We start from the raw sequence: 21,562 nt of genomic DNA on the forward strand, positions 1-21,562 counted from the left end.
GGCAGAAAATATCCCACCAACACCACTTTCCATCTGTAATTGACCTAGCTCACCCGCTTTTGTTAGGCATTTAGATGGTCCAGCAATGGCTGTTGTATGATTCTGTGAAGACCAATTCTGCACACAGCTCTTTGGGTGTATCTTTACTTACTTCCTTATGATAGATTTCAGGGCTCATCAGGCCAAAGAGTATGAACATTTTTAATACTTTGGCTACACAGTGTGAAATTGCCCTCTTGGAAGGCTGGCCTGGACTCCTGTGGGCCCCCAGAGCATCCCCGATGGCTCCCCGAGGTCCCTGTTCCTCACTTTACCATCTTCTCTGGTACTTTCTGCCCTAGCCTCTCCTCTCTCTCTATTGTAGAATACAGAAAGATTCTGTTCTGAAATATTTAATTATGTATTTATCCAAAAGTGTGTTTAAAAGTCAACATAATTATGCTTGTCCCATTAAGTTTAATTTGAAGTAAATTATGCATCTAGTGTGAATGAGGGTTACTCTGCTGAATGGTGTGGAGACAGGTTTTGGAGATCTGGAACCAGCCCCCCATTGGTTCAATAGATCAGATCCTTGAGGTGTTACACCTGAGCAGGGAGACTCAGAACCTTGGAGTTCTGGAATTTCACGGCCAGATGAATTAGGTGGATTCATCATCTAATATCACATAACAAATTACCCCCAAAATTTTAGTGGCTGACAGCAGTAACGTTTAGTCTGTCCTGTAGTCTCTGTGAGAGTGTCAGGATCGCTCACAAAGTTGCAGTCAACATGTCAACCAAGGTCACAGTCAGCTTGAGACTTGGCTAGGCAGTAAGTAGCTGCCTCCAACCGTCTTCCCAAAGGGCTGCCGCAGACAGGCCAGCTGGCTTCCCCCAGAGCAGACCATTCAAGGGAAAACACTCAGGAGGGTAGCCACCATCTTTTTCTAACTCATCTCAGAAATGCCACCGTCACTTTTGCCTTACTAGTCAGAACTGAGTCAATAACTCAGCTGCTCGGAAGGAGGGTAAATGCCAAGGGGGTAGGGATCATTGAGAGCCGTTGCCTGGTACTGCAAGGGAGTGAAGGGGTCACCTAGTTCACTGGACAGACCAAGCTCTAAATTTGAGTGTCCAAAGAGCTGAGAGCTGGTCCTTACAGGCCAAGGCCAGAGCGAGATGGTGGCCAAGTTCCACCAGGTCCTGGATGCCCCTCCCCCAAAGCAAGAGTTGCAGTAGAACTGTGTTAGGCAGGGGTGTGACATGGTGGGGTTTGCCCTTGGGGAAGCCACCTCTTGCTATCTTGAGATGGGGCTGGAGGAAGCACACCACCAGGGAGCATCAGGCTGATGAGTGGAGGCTAAAGCAGACATGGGGGTGCTCCTGGCTCCCCACCTCCTGTGCACTTACCTTCTTCCCTTGTTCTGCAGCTCCCCAGTTAGGATTCCTGCTCTCTCTGCAGGGGGCACCTTCCTGAAGCCTGAATGACCTGCAGGCAAGGACTCAACACCAAAGAGTCCCCACACCGGGAGGGATGGAAGTGATTGGCTAAACACCCCCTGAAGGACACATCTGGCCCTCACACTCTGTCCCACACACTTCCGTTGATGGTCCCCACAGAACTGAGCCCACTCTTGGATTCAGTCTTTTCTGGTTTTCTCCCTCCTGTCCACTGTCCCCACTCCTCACCATGCTTCCTAGCATCACTGCCCAAGGAAACCCCTTACTGTGGAGGAGCCCACACCAGATGCCACTGGATCAGTCCAGAGAGGCAGCCAGGGATGGGGTGGAAGGGAGGGTCCAGCAATGCTCAGGGGAGGGAGACTGGTTGTGGGGAAAGGAGGAGGGAGAGGTCACCAGGACCTACACTGAGAAACTAGTGAATGGAACTCTCTCTCTGTCTGCCCCCCTCCTCCAGTAACCCCCCCCAACTCTCACTCTCTCACTCTCATGGGTGAGTGTGTGTGCAAACATTTTCTACACATCCAGCTCACAAATACTTCTTGAAAATGTAGCACATTGCATCGCATCCATAATGTCCTCAGTGTCCTATCACAATCAGCCCCCCCACACACACTCCACACCCCATCTTCTGGCATCCATCGGCCAGATTCGTGTTGTATATTCCCGAATTTCATAAACATGGGATCATACCGTAGGTACCTGGCTTCTTTCATTCAATACACTGTTTTCAGGTTTATTTACACTGTTATCTTTATTGATGCGTTGTGCTTTTTTATTGCTCAGTGGTTATCCCTTTTGTGCATGTGTGTGCCACAATTTATTCAGCCTTTGATAGAAAATTGAGCTATTTCTAGGTTTGGATGCTATCTATAAAGATGCTATGACAATATTTGTATACAGACATTTGATTTTTCATTACTTTTTGGTAAATTCTCAGAAGTGATGTTGTTGGTTGTATATTTAACTTTATAAGAAACTGCCAAATTGTTTTCCAAAATAGTTGGACCATTTTATATTCCCAGATGCAACATATGAAACTCGTGTTGTTTTGAATCCTCCCCATATGTCACTGTCAGACTTTCTAATTCCAGCCACCATTTCTCTCTCATGGTGTTTCAATTAACATGTCCCTGATTACTGACAGCATATAGCATCTTTACATATCGTTATCGGTTGTTAATGTCTCTTTTTTAAGTGTATCTGTTCAAGTAGTTTATCTTGAGTTTTTTGTGCTTTTTATTTATTTGTTTGCTTGTTATTTGGGGATGCGCTGAGGTTAGAACTCAGGGCCTCTCGCTTGCTAAGCGGGCACTCGAACCATTCCACCAGCCCTGTTTTGCATTAAGTTTTTTCGAGATAAAGTCTCAAGAAATGTTTGCCCTGGCTGGCTTCAAACTACAATCCCTGATCTCTACTTCCTGAGTAGCTAGGATTACAGGTGTGAGCCTCCAGAGCCTGACTTATCCAGGTTTTATTGAGTTGTTTGTGCTATTATTATTTGTAGTTCTTCATGTAGTATACACAATGTACATGAAAATCCTTTGACAAGTGATTGTCAAAGGATTGTGACTATTTCCTCTTAGACAATGGCTTCTATCTTTGTTTCTGTCTTTTAAAGAGCAAAAGTGTTTCATTTTGATACAGTACATTTTATCATGTTTTGTCAGTTTGTGTGTGTGCTATCTAAGAACTTCCTTACTCCCAAAGTCTCAGAAATATTATCCATTTATTACTCTACAAGGCTTACCATGCTAGTTTTACATTTCTGTCTAGGATCCACCACAAATTAATTTTTGGATATGGCATGAGGTAGGGGATTAAGTTCACTACTTTTCTATGTTGATATCCAATTTTGCATCATCATTTATCAAAAACATTCTTTTTTTCCATTGAGTTAGGTCACATTGTCTGGAAATAGATGAAAGATTTGTGTGGGTCTTTTCATGACACCTCTAGTCCATTGCATTGACCTATTTACTCATTTTTACTCTGTTTTGATAATAATACTTTAAACTTAATCTTGAAATCAGGTAGTATGTGTTCTCTAGTTTGTTCATCTTTTTAAAGACTAGTTTCTGCAGGTCTCTTACATGCTGGAAACCTTTTAGAACCACTTGTTCTAACACAATGTTAGGTCAACTCTGTGAGGACTGACATCCTACCAATATTGAGTCTTCTAATTCATGAACATGGTATGCCTTTCCACTTACTCAAATCTTCTCTAATTTTTCTCTGCATTGTTTTACAGGCATCAGCATCAATGTCTGTGTACCTAAAACTCACTCCTAAATATTTTATTGTTTAATGTTATTGATAATTGGGTTTTTTTTAAATTTTATTTAACCATTGTCTGTTGTTAGCATATCAATTGAGTTTTACACATTTACTTATATCCTATAACCTTGCTAAATTCTATTATTATTTCTAACTTTGGGCAGATTCCTTAGGATTTCTTATGGAAACAATTATGTTTATTTCATCCTTTCCAAACTCTAAGCTTATTATTTCTTATCTTAAGAAGCTGACTAGAAACTCCAGGCAAATATTGATTAGAAGCAGTTTGAGGGAGCATCCTTGAGCTGTTCCAGAGAGGGTGATTTAGTTACTAAGCATAATGGCTGTAGGTTTTCCATGGATGTTCTTTACAAAGTTGAGGAAATTGCCTTGTAACCTCACTTCGTTGAGTTTTTGTCATGAATGAGTACTGACATTTGTCATATGTATTTGTATCACTAACATGATCATCGAGTTTTCTCCTTTATTCTGTTAACATGGGCAATTCATTTGATTTTCAAAGACTGAACCAACTTTATATTCTCTAGGTAGACTCCATTTGGTCATGATCTATCATTGTTTTTCGTATATTTCTGTATTCAATTTGTTAATAGTTGTTAACACTTTTCACATTCATGTTCTTGAGTTATATTGGTTTCTTGTTTTTCTTTTTCTCTAATGTCCTTATCAGGGTTTTGTATCATAGCTTATGATGGCTTCGGAACTGTTACTTCTTCTATCTGATAGAATTTGTGTAAGGTTAGTGCTATCTTCTGTAAACATCAGATAGAATTCAACAGTGAAGCCATTCAAACCTAGAGCTTTCCTTGCAGAAAAGTTTTAAATTACAAATTCAATTTTTGGCAGAAATAGGGTTGTTTGATGCTCTGCTTATGTTAGTTTTGAGAAGTTGGGCTTTTCAGAAATTCGTTCATTTCATTGAAGTTGTTGAGCTTTCTTTCATGCAAGTGTTTATAATATTCTTTTATTGCAGCATTAAAGACCGCATGTCTCAGCGATGTACTCTTTAGCATTCCTGATATTGGAAAGTTTCATTCTCTGCCCTTTTTTTGTGGCTGTTGTTAGTTAGCTAGTGCTTATCAATCTTTTGGGGGCTTATTACTCTTTTCAGAGAACCAGCTCTGGCTTGTTGGAATTCTCCACTGTCTGTTTTTTATAATACTGGTTTCTGTTCTTCTTCCTCTGACTTCTTAAAATACTTAGATCATTGATTTTAAAGTTCTGATGCAAGCATTTTAACCTCAGTAATTCACTCTAAGGACTCTTTTAGCTGCATCTCACAAATTTTGATGTACTAAGTTTTTATTACCACTCAGCTCAGAATGGTATCTGATCTCTTGTGATTTCCTCACTGATCCATGGGTTATTTAGACGTGTGCTAATTTCCAAATATGTGTGGCCTTTCCAGATGCATTCTTGTCATTGATTTCCAGTTTGGTTCCATTGTAATCAAAGAAAATGCTCTGTATAATTTCGTTTTTTACAATCTTGGTAGGCTGTATATCCCAGCACATGTTGGTGAATACTTCCTGTTCACTTGAAGAGAACTTGACATCAACAATTTTTTGACATAGTATGGTACTCTTGCCACTTAGTTCAAGAGCAGAGTCTTCCTGGTGGGACTGAGGTGAGCAGACCATAGGTCCCCTTCCTGGGTTGGCAGAGTGGCTCAAGTGGTAGAGTGCCTGCTTAGAAAGCATAAGGCCCTGAGTTCAAACCCCAGTACCACCAAAAAAAAAAAAGAAAGAAAGAAAGAAAATAATGCCCATAGGTCCCCTTCCTGAGCTTGTCAGTACTACCACACAGTGGACATCTCTTCCAAAGTCATGTGACTGAGGAGGGAGATCTTTACTGACCTCAAGAAGCTGCAGAAATACCCTGTGTAGATGCCCAGACAAGGGAACATACAGAAATCCAGAGCAAGGGAGACAGGTACACCCTAATAAAGACAAACATAGACATAAATAATTCACAAGCCTCTGTAGACAGACACATACAGAGAATGAGAGCCACAAAGAGACAGATAAGACACTCAGACCCAGGCACTCAAAGATACCCAGTCACACTGTCCCAGGGGCATAAGCACAGCAACACATAGACCCAAGTAAATCCCAGAAGCAAACAAATTGACACAGACATAAAAACTGGTGACAAGTAGACACAAGCACATACATATGGGAAACAGACATAGAGCAAAAACACACACAGTCACATGACACACAAATGCACGTTTATAGATAGAGAACTGCGTGCTAGCTCTGTGGCCATAGGGAACTAGCCGTAGAAAGGCTCAGAAACATACTTCCAATAGATAGACAAGAGACACTGGCTGTTGAGATAAATCGCAGAAAGATCACAAATGGACAGGGTCATGCACGCACACGCGCGCGCACACACACTATACATACATTCATTATTCTCTACAAATACATGTGTGTCCACACACAGGGACCCAGGCACAGACTCATATGGGCATATGAACACAGCATGTCTGGGCATGTCACATGACTTCATCCACACAGAAGGAGTCCAGCATAGCTTTTCCTGGGTCCTGAAGCCATCTTAGGTGATGCCAGCCCCTGGGGAACAGAGGGGCAGGGGCAGAGTTGCCTGGTGGATGGGGAACAGGAGCATCCCAGCCCACTGCCACTTTGCACAGTGGTGACATGAAGCAGAAGCTGCTCACCTCTGTCCTGGACACTCCCCTGGACTGCTCCCTGAGGACACGGTGTGGTCTGAAATCCTGGGCTTAAGGAGAGGCGGCTTCTGCCATCCAGGTGGAGGTGGTCACATCACAGCCCCATAGTGTGCCTCCCCTACTCACCCCAGTCAGTGTCCTCCTGCCAGGCCCTCAGCCCTTCCTGCATTCCCGGGGCTCCACAGTCCTGCCTCTGGGCAAGCAGAATGCACGGTCAATCTGAGAGCCCTTGTTGAGCGAATGTATCACCAGGGCTTCAGAAAAACCCTCCCTGACTCTGTCATCACACTTGCAAATGTCTGATCACTCCGGCTAGTTTCTTCACAGACCTATCATTCCTGAGAGCTCCTTGTTTTACGGACCTCCCAACTTTGAGCTGGGGACATCAGTGCATGTGGTAGACAAGGACCCTGAGCTCAACCTCATTACTGACTGGATGAAGGAGCGAATACCTAGGTCTGGGCTACAGTTGCAGTTTGCTGTGTTCACAGTCTCCCTGCCTCACTTATCCAGAGCCAGACATCCTGCAGATTCAGCTGTCTGGAACCAGACAAACTCAAGAGGCCCTGGAATGACCCAAGAACAAACCATGAGGACCACATTACAGAACACAAATTTCATTATTAACACAACTCATTATTTTAATCAGGTTCTCCCTTCACATCCTTACTCTGGAGTCCAAGGCTCCAGACCCAGTTTTAATATGCCCAGTGATCTTTATCACCCATGATAAGGTTAGAGGCAGGCTGTTAGGAGGGGTGGGGCAAATAGAGGACAGTTCCCTGACACCAACCAGAAACACCTGGGGCTCAGGAGATTGGAAAGAAGGTGAGAAAACGCCAGGAGAGAGGCTGTGCCCTGAGTTGGTGATGGGTGATGGGTCTCTAAAGATGTGATGTACTGGGGCTGGAACACAGGGGTGAGACAGTGACCCCAGGACATTGGCACAAACATAAGTTTGGCTCCACAATCCCTGTTCCATGACTGGGGGCCTTTGGAGTGCACTGCATTTACTAATGTTTACAACCTGCACTGCTGTAGTGAAGAAAATCCCAGAAGAAACTAGAAATCACCTGGCATCTTACCTGCAGAGACACCTCAGGGAAGCACAGGCATATGTTGGTTCTGCTCTTTTTGTTCCCACAACAAGTAATTACTTCACAACCTGGCTTTTCCTGGCTGCCAAATATTCCACCCTATAGGTACACCATAACTCACCTATCTCTCCTTCCTGGACGTTTGGGGTCTTTCCAAGTCTTCTCTTTTTTTTTTTCTGTCTTGTTTAAATATTTTTAGTGACCTATCTTTTTTTTTTATTCATATGTGCATACAATGTTTGGGTCATTTCTCCCCCCTACCCCCGCCCCCTCCCTTACCTCTCCTTACTGCCCCTTACCCCTCACTACCCAGAAGAAACTATTTTGCCCTTATCTCTAATTTTGTTAAAGAGAGAGTATAAGCAATAATAGGAAGGAACAAGGGTTTTTGCTAGTTGAGACAAGAATAACTATACAGGGAGTTGAGTCACATTAATTTCCTGTGCATGTGTGTTACCTTCTAGGTTAATTCTTTTTGATCTAACCTTTTCTCTAGTACCTGTTCCCCTTTTCCTATTGGCCTCAGTTGCTTTTAAGGTATCTGCTTTAGTTTCTCTGCGTTAAGGGCAGCAAATGTTATCTAGTTTTTTAGGTGTCTTACCTATCCTCACACCTCCCTTGTGTGCTCTCGCTTTTATCATGTGATCAAAGTCCAATCCCATTGTTGTGTATGCCCCTGATCTAATGTCCGCATATGAGGGAGAACATACGATTTTTGGTCTTTTGGGCCAGGCTAACCTCACTCAGAATGATGTTCTCCAATTCCATCCATTTACCAGCGAATGATAACATTTCGTTCTTCTTCATGGCTGCATAAAATTCCACTGTGTATAGATACCACATTTTCTTAATCCATTCGTCAGTGGTGGGGCATCTTGGCTGTTTCCATAACTTGGCTATTGTGAATAGTGCCACAATAAATATGGGTGTACAGGTGCCTCTGGAGTAACCTGTGTCACAGTCTTTTGGGTATATCCCCAAGAGTGGTATTGCTGGATCAAATGCTAGATCAATGTTTAGCTTTTTAAGTAGCCTCCAAATTTTTTTCCAGAGTGGTTGTACTAGTTTACATTCCCACCAGCAGTGTAAGAGGGTTCCTTTTCCCCGCATCTTCGCCAACACCTGTTGTTGGTGGTGTTGCTAATGATGGCTATTCTAACAGGGGTGAGGTGGAATCTTAGTGTGGTTTTAATTTGCATTTCCATTATTGCTAGAGAGGGTGAGCATTTTTTCATGTGTTTTTTCTTTTTTGCCATTTGAATTTCTTCTTTTGAGAAAGTTCTGTTTAGTTCACTTGCCCATTTCTTTATTCGTTCATTAATTTTGGGAGAATTTAGTTTTTTGAGTTCCCTATATATTCTGGTTATCAGTCCTTTGTCTGATGTATAGCTGGCAAATATTTTCTCCCACTCTGTGGGTGTTCTCTTCAGTTTAGAGACCATTTCTTTTGTTGAGCATAAGCTTTTGGTTTTATGAAGTCCCATTTATCTATGCTATCTCTTAGTTGCTGTGCTGCTGGGGTTCCATTGAGAAAGTTCTTGCGTATACCTATTAATACCAGAGTATTTCCTACTCTTTCCTGTACCAACTTTAGAGTTTGTGGTCTGATATTAAGATCATTGATCAATTTTGAGTTAATATTGGTATGGGATGATATACATGGATCTAGTTTCAGTTTTTTGCAGGCTGCTAACCAGTTTTCCCAGCAGTTTTTGTTGAAGAGTCTGTCTTTTCTCCATCATATATTTTTAGCGCCTTTGTCAAAGACAAGTTGGTTATAGTTGTGTGGCTTCATATCTGGGTCCTCTATTCTGTTCCACTGGTCTTCATATCTGTTTTTGTGCCAGTACCATGCTGTTTTTATTGTTATTACTTTGTAATATAATTTGAAGTCGGGTATTGTGATACCTCCAGCGTTGTTCTTTTTACTGAGTATTGCCTTGGCTATTCGTGGCCTCTTGTGTTTCCATATAAATTTAACAGTAGATTTTTCAATCTCTTTAATGAATGTCATTGGAATTTTGATGGGAATTGCATTAAACATGTAGATTACTTTTGGGAGTAAAGACATTTTTACTATGTTAATTCTACCAATCCATGAGCATGGGAGATCTCTCCACTTTCTATAGTCTTCCTCAATCTCTTTCTTCAGAGGTTTGTAGTTTTCCTTGTAGAGTTCATTCACATCCTTTGTTAAGTTTACACCTAGGTATTTAATTTTTTTGAGGCTATTGTAAATGGAATTGTTTTCATATATTCTTTCTCAGTTTGTTCATTATTAGTGTATAAAAATGCTAATGATTTTTCTATGTTGATTTTATATCCTGCTACCTTGCTATAGCTATTGTCTTTCCAAGTCTTGGCTGTTATCCTCAATACTGCAGTGGACATCTTCACACATCAGTCTGCATACTCAGCCTCCATTGTGTTTTCTGATGGTAGAGATGCTGGGAGAAGGCAATGTGAGCATTTGTAAGGCTCACGATGCCCACCGTGCAACTTATGCACTCTGAACCTAAGTACAGGGGCATTTTCACATTTGAGATGGTAAATTAATGCAAATGGTGGAAGGCAGGTAAGGCCATGTTATTGAGAAGGCTCGCTCAGTGTGAGACCTCTTTCTTGATCCTGGCCAAATGATTATAGAAGCATAGGTGGTCAGGGTTCTGCATGTAACTGAGCGTGTTTGCACTTGTGTGTGTTTGTGCATGTGTGTGTCCATTGCCCCTTCCATGCACCTGCTGCATTTCTCAACCATCATTTCATTGGGGCAGTCCAGCCTCTGTAAGGTACACGGACATGCATATCACTTCCATTTTATAGTGAAATCCCAGGCAGAGACCATAAATCATACTGCAGAAAGAGGCACAAGCATTGGGATGAAATAACTGGTTTTAGCCCTCAGCTCCACCTCTGGATAAGCTTAGCTTATGCCATCACCTGTCTCCCTGAGCCCATCCTCTGTGCACATGATGGGGACAGAGCACCTGGAGATTTAGAGGGAGGTGGGATGGAAATCTGCTGTCCAGGCTGGCACACAGAAGATGCTCAAGCAATGCACACTGTGGTCATTGTGAGGAAAGTCACCTTTCCAAAGGCCAAGTGCACCTTCTAAGCCCACACCCAAGGAGAAAAGAGTTTGGACAACCCCACCCAGGGCATTGTCTGTGCTCAGCCCCAGGGGCTCTGCTCTCCCTGCTAAGCAGGAAGAGGAGACAGCTAGCCCTTGCTAAGCTAGTCTTTAACATAATATGGCCCAGTGGGGCGATGACTGTCATCTTGTGGCCCACTAGGACCAAAACTTATGAAAACCATAAGTTTTTCATGTTGAACTGAGCCTCAGCCTGTCTTAATGCCCCCAAGCCTGGTAGCTGACATTCTTCCCTCTCCAGATCCTGGGTCAGGGGACGAGGTAGGATTTGCTGATGGCAGGGATGAGAGATCCCTTCCTCCACCCAGGTCTGTGGGAAAGTTAATCCAGCTGTCAGGCCAGACAATTCTGGATAATAGATGACTGCTCTTTAATGCCTTCAGGGAGACGGGCCCCCCCCTTAATCTGCAGCAGCGTCTTTAGGAGAGAAAATGTTTGCACGTGAAGCTCCCTGTGGCCTTTAGAAACTGCAAGTTCAACACTAACTACACAGGCAGCTCAGCCTTAACCCTCCCCTGCCCAGCACAGGCGAGACCTGGGGAGGCAGCTCTGCAGGTCACTGGCTGGGCTCTCTGGGAGCCTTGGGTCCATTTTCAGGCTCAGCCTGGTGGGCAGTGGGTACAGAGGCAGAGGGAGGACAGGAGAGAAAGGAGGAGCCCTGCAGGCTCTGCTTCCCGGGGTTAGTGGCTGGGGAGTCCCTTGACCTCCACAGCCCAGGGCAAGTTAGAGACAGAGCACTGGGAGGCCTGGGCTGGGGTCTGATGATTTTGGGGCACTCCCTCAATCTCTCTGTTTGGGCAGGGCTCAAGAGGCTCCCAGCCCCAAGGCTGTGGGGTCTGTGATTCTCAACAAGTAGAACCTGGTGTCTTTCCCAAAAGGGGTGACATGTCCTTGGCCCCCTAGGATCCTACACTAAAGCCTGCTCCCGGCTTGGACCTTGTGTGGCCAGGGCATCAGAATGGAGCAGGTGACCTGCGTGAACTGACAGAGAGGAAGGGCTCCTGTTACTGACGTTCCCTGGCTGCCCTCACACATCCCAGCTCACAACTCTGAGGCTCCAAGAGTGAAACAGGGATTTGTCAAGGTTAAACCCCAAACCCTTACCAATGGACATAAACAGAGAGTGAGGGAGAATGGCCTCACCCCGACCACACTCACCTTCTGCCTCTGCAACCTGTGCTGCCTCCCGCCTCTACCAAACCTGCCAGCCCAAGATCTACCTCCCCCTGGAAGTCATCTCTGACCTCTGACCTCCAGACCCCACATGTTCCCCAACCAGCCTCCCATAGTTTTATTTGCCAGCACAGCCATTGGTTTTACTTCCCTGGGGCTCAGACACCAGCACGAGCTCACTTCACATCTCACCACTTTAATCCACGAGTGCTGCCAATGGCTAGGAGCAAGGCATTTTGGGGGCTCCAGAGGGGACAGGAGCAAGCATCCACTGAAACCCGCAGTTGCCCCCTGTGCCTGGGGAGCCTGCGTGGTCCCAAGCAGGCTCCTATCCTGTTTGGCAGATGAGTGAACTGAGGCCAAAGTGGGAGGGAAGCTGCTCACGGTCACTCAATGGGCCAAGGGCTGGGATTCAAAACCAGCCATCTTCAAAATGCACAAGCCTCCCGCCGTGTTGCTTGCCTAGAATTCTTTAACTCCCTCGACTGTGCCTTTAGCCTGGAGCCAGCATCCATAGCATGAAGAGAACAGGGCTTTGATGGACATATCAGAAAACTGTGTAGTAGGAAAAAGAATTTGTGAACTTGAAACTATGGATCAAGCAGTAGAAATTACCTAAACAGAAGTTAAAAAAAAAAAACAGAATACATATAATTGGGGTTCCAGAAGATAAGATAGAGCAAAATATATTTGAAGAAAAATTGCCAAGAATTTTGCAAAATTAACAAAACAAGCCATAAATCCAAGAAGTTCAGAGAATCTCATAAGGAAACACACACATGCACTTAAATACACACACAGACACACACTCACAACCTAGAATCATCATACTTCAGCTGTTGAAAACTAGACGTCCAACAATGGGGTAGGGGCACCTGGGGTTTGAACTCAGGGCTTGGAGCTCGCCAGGAAAGAGCGCTCTCATTTGAGCTACGCCTCCAGCCAGACATCAAAGTTCATACAGAGGAACAAAGGTATGACTGGCTTCTCAACAGAAACTCTGTGGTCTAAAATAAAATGCAAGGTTACCTATAAAGTTTTTTAAAAGAAACAAAAGAAGGAGGAAGAGGAGAAAGAGATCAAGAGGAGGATGAGGAGGAAGAAAATCTTCCACTCCCAATCAAGAATTCCGGGGCTGCAGCCCTTTAGCCTGGAGCCCTCTTGGACTTTGCAGAGAAGGGAAAGGAACAGAAATCAGCTTGCAGGGCCCTCTGTCACCCCAGGGATCCCACCTCCTGGACTCTATTTTCTCTGAGTCGGCCTCAATTTGAAAGGAGACAGAGGCTGAGAAAGTCAAACTCCAAGTTGCAGCAACCAGAAGGGATCTTCCCAGTCAATTGTTACTCTCATTGTTAGAAGTGGGGAAACTGAGGTACAAAGCAGGTCACACAGCCCATTAAATGGAAAACCTAGGACTGCTGACAATCCTATGTGTGTGTATGTATGTATGTGTCTTTCTGCATGTGCATGTGTACACGTGTATGTGTGTGTGTCCATGGCTGTCCTGGGTTGTATATGACTTTCACTGTGCAGAGCAGAGTTGACCTCTGAGCCTGTGTCCCCTTCTCAGGGGGCTCTGGATGGGCAGCTGGTGAGGCTGTGGGAGGGAAGAGATGGGAGCAGGAAGAAACCTTGTCTTTCTTTCTTTGGTTTTTAGATTACAGAATGGAAATTAAATTTACGCTGTTTGCAGGGAGGTGATTTTTCCTAATCACACCCTGCTCACACATCCACAACTTGATTACTTCTAATGAAATTAATTGGATGGAGGTGATTTCTTTTCTCTGGGAAGATCAGACATAGAGGTGGGAGGGGGATATCTGAGGCCCAATGACACTGTCAATATCCCCCGAGGCCAGGGTCTGAGCAAGGGGCTTCAGGCCCTGTCCTAGGCTCCTTCTGCCTCCCCTCTATCTGCCTGTCTCCACCTGTCTCCTCCTCCCCTTTCCTGTCCCTCATGCTTCTGGCTTGGTCTCCTAGGGTGCCCAGGGGAACCCTACCTTTCCTTCTCTCTGCAGGAGGTTTTCTATACGTGGAGAAGAGGAAAGAGGCAGGCAACAAGCTCCAAGTTACCCTTAGGGTTGCTGGGGCTGACAGGAGGGATCACATGGCAGCCTGGGTGTCCAAGATTGACTCAGAGAGGATTAGAGTAGAAAACCAGGCCTGAGAAGCTCTTCTTTCAGCCTGAGGGCAGGTGGATGGTCTAGCAGTCCTTGTCCCTGTCCCTCCCCCAGGGCCCAGGCTGCCACTTTCTCTCCCACAGGAAGAAAGAATTCTCTGCCACCTCCTTCTTCTGGTGGCCAGAGCCCAACTCCACCTTCCTCTCTGTAGCCTGAGCCAGAAGCTGGGCCCATTTGTTTCCTCTCAGTAGCAACATCCCCAAGGGAGCCCCAAGCACTGCCTCATTGGTGTCTCCCCTACCTCTCTGTCTTCACCCAGTCCAGAGCACCATCTTCATTTCCCAAACACTGAGCAGCCACCCTGGTCTCCTGGACCAGGTCCATATCTTCCTTTCACAGTCTACAGCCCATTTGCTTCCCTAGCCTCCTCCCAGAGCCCTTCCACAGCTCCCACAGCCCCCAACAGATCAGTGGGAACACAGGACCTTGAATTGGCCAAGTGGACCTTCCTAGCCTGTCTTCAGCTCCATCTCACACTCTCAAACTCCTACTCACAGCCCCAGCCATGCACAGGCCTTGGCAAGTGCCAGCCCATCTTGGTTGCCCTCTCCCAGGCCTCATCTGCTCAACCAGCTTTTTCCACAGCTATGCTCCATGGTCAAGGACAGCTGTTGTACCCTGACCAATTACTATGTGCCAGGCTTTGCACTGTGCCTGGTGTGATGTCTTATTCAGTGTTCACAGCAACCCTGAGGCCACTCTATCCCCATTCTGCAGAGCAGGAAAACAAGGGCCAGACACATAAATCACGTGGCCAAAGTCCCTGGACTGGGAAGTGGTGGTCGATGTCCCTTTCCTGGTCCCACCCCCATCCCAGGCAGGGACCCTTACTCCACACTCCCTGGTTTCTCCAGATAAACACTCACCTTAGTGTGCTGATATTGTCAGTTTCCCCCAGCTGCTCCCACACTGGTGTCACCCACTGGCCACACTGATATCACCCATTCGGAACCCCAGAGCCCAGTATGGGACCTTGCACATGGTGGATGTTTTGCCAAGGTCCGCTGACCAAGTAGAGGTGACAACCCTGCTGACTGCTCACCCGCCCCCCTAAAACCCCCATTCCTGCCTGCCATCAGGGTCATGGTGGTGGGATTAGGAACCAGGGAGGCAGAGAAGCCCAAACCTGGTGTGAGGAGCTACCAGCTGTCCCCACGCCCCACAAATGACCACTTCCTCACCATCATCTATTAGAGATCTTAAATCACCGTGCTCCTCAAACCATAAAAATGGTAGTGAGGGGCAGGGGTGGGAAGCAATTCCAGAAACTCCTCTGGCCAAGGAGTGCAGAGACTCTGGATGGGACCCACATCTGACCCTTGGCCTTGACTCAACCCTAAGTACCTGTGATATGTACCTGTGCCCAGAGGTCACCACCAGAGCCCTGCCAGACGCTGCCCCTGCCAGTTGAGGTCACTTGGCTCCACTTGCAGGATCGTGGTCCAACCCTGTAATGAGCCCTGGCCTGTGGCAGGAGAGGGTGTGGCTGGAGCCTCAACTCTGGGGGCTGCTCACCAACTCTTGCCCTCTAAGCTTTATCCCCTATGCCAGTCTCCCCACTGCAATCTCCTGCATACCAGTCTTTGAGTCTACCCTGTTTCCAGCTCCGGGGATACAGTGGTAAAACAGACAATAAGTTCCAGTCTCCCATGATCCTGACATCATACAGACAGACAAGCAATAGCAAGCAGAAAAAAGTACCAAGAAAATTTAGAGCCTGATGGGTACTGGGAAGGAATAGGACAGGAGTATTGAGATGGGAAGGGATATCCTCACTCCAAGGTCAGTTGCTGTCATCTCCCAACTGGACCCTCCAACATCCTCCTCCATGGTCTTCCTGGCATCCAGTCCTGTCCTCTGAAATCTGCACCTGGTCCTATCAGCTCCTCCCTAACACATGAACCCTCCAACAAGACTCAAGTTCCTGGCCTTGCCCTTGTCCATCCCCAGACATATTTAATCATGCCACCTCTTTTCAACCCTACACTCCAGCCTTACAGGTCAGATAAAGCAGCATGTAAATAGCTACAGATGCACCCCATGTCCAGAGAACACAGGTAATGTTCCTGACAAAAGGTGACACAAAGTAGACCCTGCAGGACTTCACTGTGCTGTGACTACTAGGCCTTATTTGGTATGTCCCGTGCCTGCCTTATCTTTCCAACTGACTTTAGCTCCTTTGGGACAAGGATTGTGTTTTCTCCTCTCTTCTTTTAAGCTCAGTGATGAGTTGCGTAGATTCAATTAAAAGCTGATATAGGAATGTGGCAGAATATCTGGGGCAGCTCATGGAAAAAAGGAAAGACCTGATATCAAATTAAGTATGGAGATGTTATCAAAAGTAGAGCCAAGGAGTCCAATCAAAGGAAGACACCCTACTGATATCAGGGAGAGAGGCAGGACGATGGCTTTCAGCACCATGGAGAGCTCTGAAGCCCCATGGAAGGCTTTCATCTTCTGGTTGCTGGAGTCAATCACTTGTTCACTTTGTCTTCAAAGACATTATTTGGTTGCTATAGGAAATTTGCTTTCACAAACTGCACTGTGTTTCTAGGAAGAAGGGCATAGACTCTGAAGCCAGGCTACCCATGATCAAATCCCAGATCTGCTGTTTACTAGTTGTATGAGCTTGTCCTCATTTGAGAATTCTTCAGAAAGCATCAGGTACCCAGGGGTTTGGCAACCTTGGTGGAGGTTGTGTTTTCTGGGGAGGAATGCTGGGATATTTGATAGGATAAGAAATGCCAAGCCAGAATCCTAATACCAACTTCTTTTAATGAGCTGTTTCTTCACGTGGGTCCTTAAGGGAGTCTCTAGACTCCATTCCCCATGTGAAAATGAGACTGCTTGTTTTATTCACATGGTTAGAATTTTTCCCTTTTCTTTTTCTTTAGTTTCTTTCCCCTCCAACTACCCCTCCCCTTCTGTCTCTCTTTCCTCCCTCCCTTCCTCCTTTCCTTCTTTCATTTCTTGATTCCTTCCCACCTTTCCATGAGAATACATTCAAGTATTGCTTGGTCAATTAGAAGTAAAATAATGGGAGTGGGGATATTCAACCATGTGGTCCCTGGATATTTGACTCAGCCTTTCCAAGGTCACACAGTGTTGAGCTAGGATGAGAAGCAGGCCTTTGGACGACCATGCTGGGGGCCTCTATTGAAAAGAGCTGAACGTCTTTGCTTTGGGCATGTCATGGCTTTTCCTTTCCACATTGGACCTCCTCTATTTTGCAGTTCATGTCCAGGCTCCTCTGCCTGCCCTGCATCCTGATCCCCAGTCTTCACTTCCTGCCTGCTCACCCTGCTGCCACACTGGCTGTTGTTCCTCCATAGACGACAATTCTTCCCTCCAAAGGACCCATCATATGCTGCCCCATGGGTGGGAGCATGTATTACCACACAGGAGTCTTTCTGTTGCAACAACTCCATATAATTTAACTAAAATGAAAAGCCACAGGTGCAGACCGGGGGAGATGGCAATTTACTGACTTTTCACACGGAAAGCCCACTAGGCGAGAGCCAGAGAGACAAATGATATCGTCAGAACTTCTCTTTCTATTTCAGCGAGTTTTCTTTGTACTAGCTTCATGATCAGGGACGTTCTACCCTACAGTGGGAGGTGGCACAGGTAGCCCCAAACTTGCATCATGCTGGCTTACTATACATCTTTGCTGAAAGTTTAAGCAAAACTTCCTAGGACTTTCTCTTATTGGTCTGGTTTGGATCTCTATCTGCCTACCTCTAGCCTCCCCTCCTCTAGGAGCAGCCAGGAGTGGAATTCACTGATTATCTGGGTATGACTAGTATGTCACTCTGGAGGAAGAGCTTAGGGTAAGTCCCCCCGCCCCAACTTGGAATAAGTAAAGAAAGGAACTGTCTGCCAAGAAAAATTAGATTCTGGGAAAATTCATTTTAAAAAAATAGATTATCATTGCTTCTGCTCCCTGTCCCCATGCCTGATCCCTGCTTCTCCCCTTAGGATTCAGCTCATGGCACCTACTCCAGGAAGATCTCCCTGATTTACTGATGAAGGCCAAGACCTTCCCATCTTTTTCTTTCCCTTTTTAGCTTTTAATATAATAATAGCTAACATTTATTAGACACTTACTATTTATCAGATACTGCCATGAGTGTTTTACATATATTAGTAAATTTAGTTCTTGGTAGTTATTTTCAGAATGCAACAGAATGAGGAACTAGAAGGTCTCATAAAGTTGACCAACTATTCCCAGGTCTCATGGCCGGGTGTGGCAGGGATGATCGCAGTCCAAGTAGAGCTCACCTTCTAAATGAGCTCTTACAAGGTCATGCAGTGACTTTGAACTTCTCTGTATTATCGGTGTGATTATTTTCTGAATGTCCATCTCCACCATCAGACTATGAATTGCACAGAGGCAGGACTCTGTCTCGTTATCCATCATGGTGGTGTCCCCAGCACCCCATGCCATCCTCCCCACCCCCTTCCTTTCTCACTCCCTCTCTCCCTCCCCCTTCTCTCCCCTCCTTCCTGCACTGCCTCATCTTCTCTGCCCCTCCCTGATACCCCTCTCCCTTTTCTCTGCCTCTGTCCCATACTGTCACCTCCCTCTCCCCACGTCCCCCATCCCTGGCTAATTAAATGACACTGTGCCACATCTTTCATTTGAGTTTGACTCCGGGGCCTCGGGGCCTTTGGCTGCATGTTCATTAAATCGTTCTACGTAGACGATGTAATGAACCGACTTCATTATAACTGTCATCTCTGCCCAGCCTAGGGGGCAATTATGTACTCACTGGGAAGAAGGGGGACCTCAGGACCCAGCTAACAGTGCTTGGAGCTTGCTGGGGGAGGACAGAAGAGGGCCTGGCTCTGATGCCAGGAAGGTCTGGGCTGCTCTGGCCTAAGCTCTATTTGTGGCAGGGGGAGGAAAGGTGAGGTTGGGCAAAGTTGACCCTATAACTAAGAATGTCAGAAGTCCCATTGGCTCTGACCAGGGTCCCAAAGTCCTGGGAGTTATTACAAGTGGTTATCGCAAAGGGTCCCAAATTCATCTCTGTCCCGGAGCACTGTCTGCTGAAGGGTAACTAGCCTGCCACACGAGGCCACCATTGGTTTATGTGTGGTGTTGCTATGACTGCAACGACAGAAATACTCAAAAAGCATCATGGGTGAGCACTCACCCATGCATCCTTCCCTACTGGATCGCCTCCAAGCAGCACTAGCAATGGTGACAGCATTAGCCATGTGGAGCCAGCCCTGTACCTGGTCTCTTACCTGCACTAGCTCTTAACCTTCACAGCAACCAGATACGACAGCTACTGCAGTTATCCCCACATCATGGATAAGAAAATGAAGCTTAAGGTATGACACGGCCAGGGCCCGGTGGACTCAGAGTTTGAACCCAGCTCCCCGCCCCCTGCCTTCATCACTGCTCTGTACCACCTGCAGTTTAGAAGATCGGCTCACGATACATAAGGTTTCCACATTTCATTTTATGAATCTAAAAAAATGGCCCCAACACTCAAATTCCATAGTAACAAGTGGTGGTTTCTGCCCCCCATGTTGGACCCTGAGCCATCTACCTAGAGCCCCACCAACCCCTCCTTCCTTAGAAACCTATAGACTGAAGAATTCTGCTGACCTCTCAGTGTCAGAGATCCCTGCCAAGGGCTGGCCCCAACACAACATTTATTAACTCCTTAGCCCACAAGCAAATGCTCTGAGTAATCTGGGGGCTTTGGAGCCCCACCTGCATCTAGGTCCCGGAGCCTCTCCAAGCAGGGCCTTTCCCTCCAGGTACAGTGGAGGCAGAAGATTTAGATCCCAAGGTGCAGAAGGGCCTTGCAGGAAAGGGAACTGGAAGGAAATCTAGGGGGTAGATGTGGAGGAGGTGATCGGGTCAGGGAGTTCAAATGGCCTAGAAGGGAAAACTGAGTTTTGCTGAATCCTAGCGTATACAGGCCCTGAATAGGACTTCTTGTCGAAGCCTCATTACCTTCTGGGACAGACTGTCATTGTCCTCACATTGCAGACAAATCAAGACTCAGAGAGGTCAGGTGAGTTGCCCAAGGTCACACAGTTTGGTGATAACAAGTCAGAGATTCTAACTCAGGCTCCTGGTGAGCACCAAGTCCATTCTCTTCCTCCAGCCACACTGTCTAGATTGCCTCACTGTATGGGGTCCCCATAGCTTCCCCCACCTCTGTAGCTCCCCCAAAGCCACCAGCAGCACCCTGGAAAGAGAAGGCTCAGTAAACACCAGCCTGCAGCAGGAGGTAGAGCCAAGCTCCTCGGAAGCAGATTCTTTAGAGCCCTTTCTGTGATCTCTTAGTACTCCAGGCTCAGAGCTGCCATCCTCCCCAGGAAATGGACATCAGCCAGATTCAGTCAGCTAAGGAGAGTTGGGCAGGAAGCAGGGGAGAAACAGGGGAAAGTAGTACCCCAAGTTGGGTCCTGGGGAACTCTGGGATGGAGGCAAGGGGCACAGTGTGGCTCGCATCTGCCACTGCAGGGGACTGGGCCAGACCCTTCCTGCATCCCCAGTATTCTGTTCTCCCCTATTTGTGTCTAGAGAAAGGGTCTGGGGCTCAGGATGCAGGTGGCAGAGGGGTCTGGGGAATCAGCGGCATCTCTGAGCCCAGTGTTAAGTGAAGACATTTTAGGGGGCAGGGAGCTAATAGAGGCCTGGAGTTGAAATGCCCAACAGGGTCCTAGGTCATGGTAGCCAGGAGGAAGGCAGGGAGACAGACTCAGTACCCAGGGCTGTGGGGTTCAGGATATGGGTCAGTTCTAGGTCAGCTGCTGACTTCCTGTGTGACCTTGGGCAAGGCACATGGTCTCTCTGAGCTTAAGGTGAGTCATCTGCAGAATGGAGATGACTGTGACTGCACTTGGTACAGAGCTTTGGGAAGACTGAAGCAGGTCAAAGTGGGAAAAAGCAGTTGGGAAGGGCCACAGTGGGAGGAGCCTAGTTGCTGACCTGGGCAGGACCTGGCCAGCTCTGCTTATCTCTGCTCTCAGCCTCCAGTTAACTGGCCGGGCCTGGAGTCCCTGGCCAGTTGATTGGAGGAGGTGGGGGCTTTATGCAAATGAGGCTGCTCCCGCCCTCCTCCCTACCCCCTACCATGCTGACCAGAGGTCCTCAAGTGGTAGCTGGAGCGTGTGAAGCGCTGATTTATCATCCAAGTGCAGACAGCGCTGTCTCCTAGGATCCTGTAGCTCCCCAGCCCTATCACTGACTGACCCTGCCTCGGCCCTGCCCCCCTGACCTGCTGTGTGACTTTGGGTGAGTCACTTCCCCTCTCTGAGCCTCAGTCCCTGCTCTGTGGAATGAGGATGAAAAAGTCTACCTCCTGGATGGGTCCTGTTTGTTTCCACGTTCTTGTCATCTTGACATTTCCTGGGAGACTCCTGGGGACCGGGCCCTGGTCTGGGCACTGAGGGCACATAGGTGGGCAGTGGGCAGCGGAGATGAGGGCCTACTCCCTTAGAGTTCTCTTTGGCAAGGCTGCATGGGGACCCGGCTGGGAAACTGTCTGTGAACTTG

This window comes from Castor canadensis, chromosome 7 (assembly GCF_047511655.1).
Source record: "Castor canadensis chromosome 7, mCasCan1.hap1v2, whole genome shotgun sequence".
Lineage (NCBI taxonomy): Eukaryota > Metazoa > Chordata > Mammalia > Rodentia > Castoridae > Castor > Castor canadensis.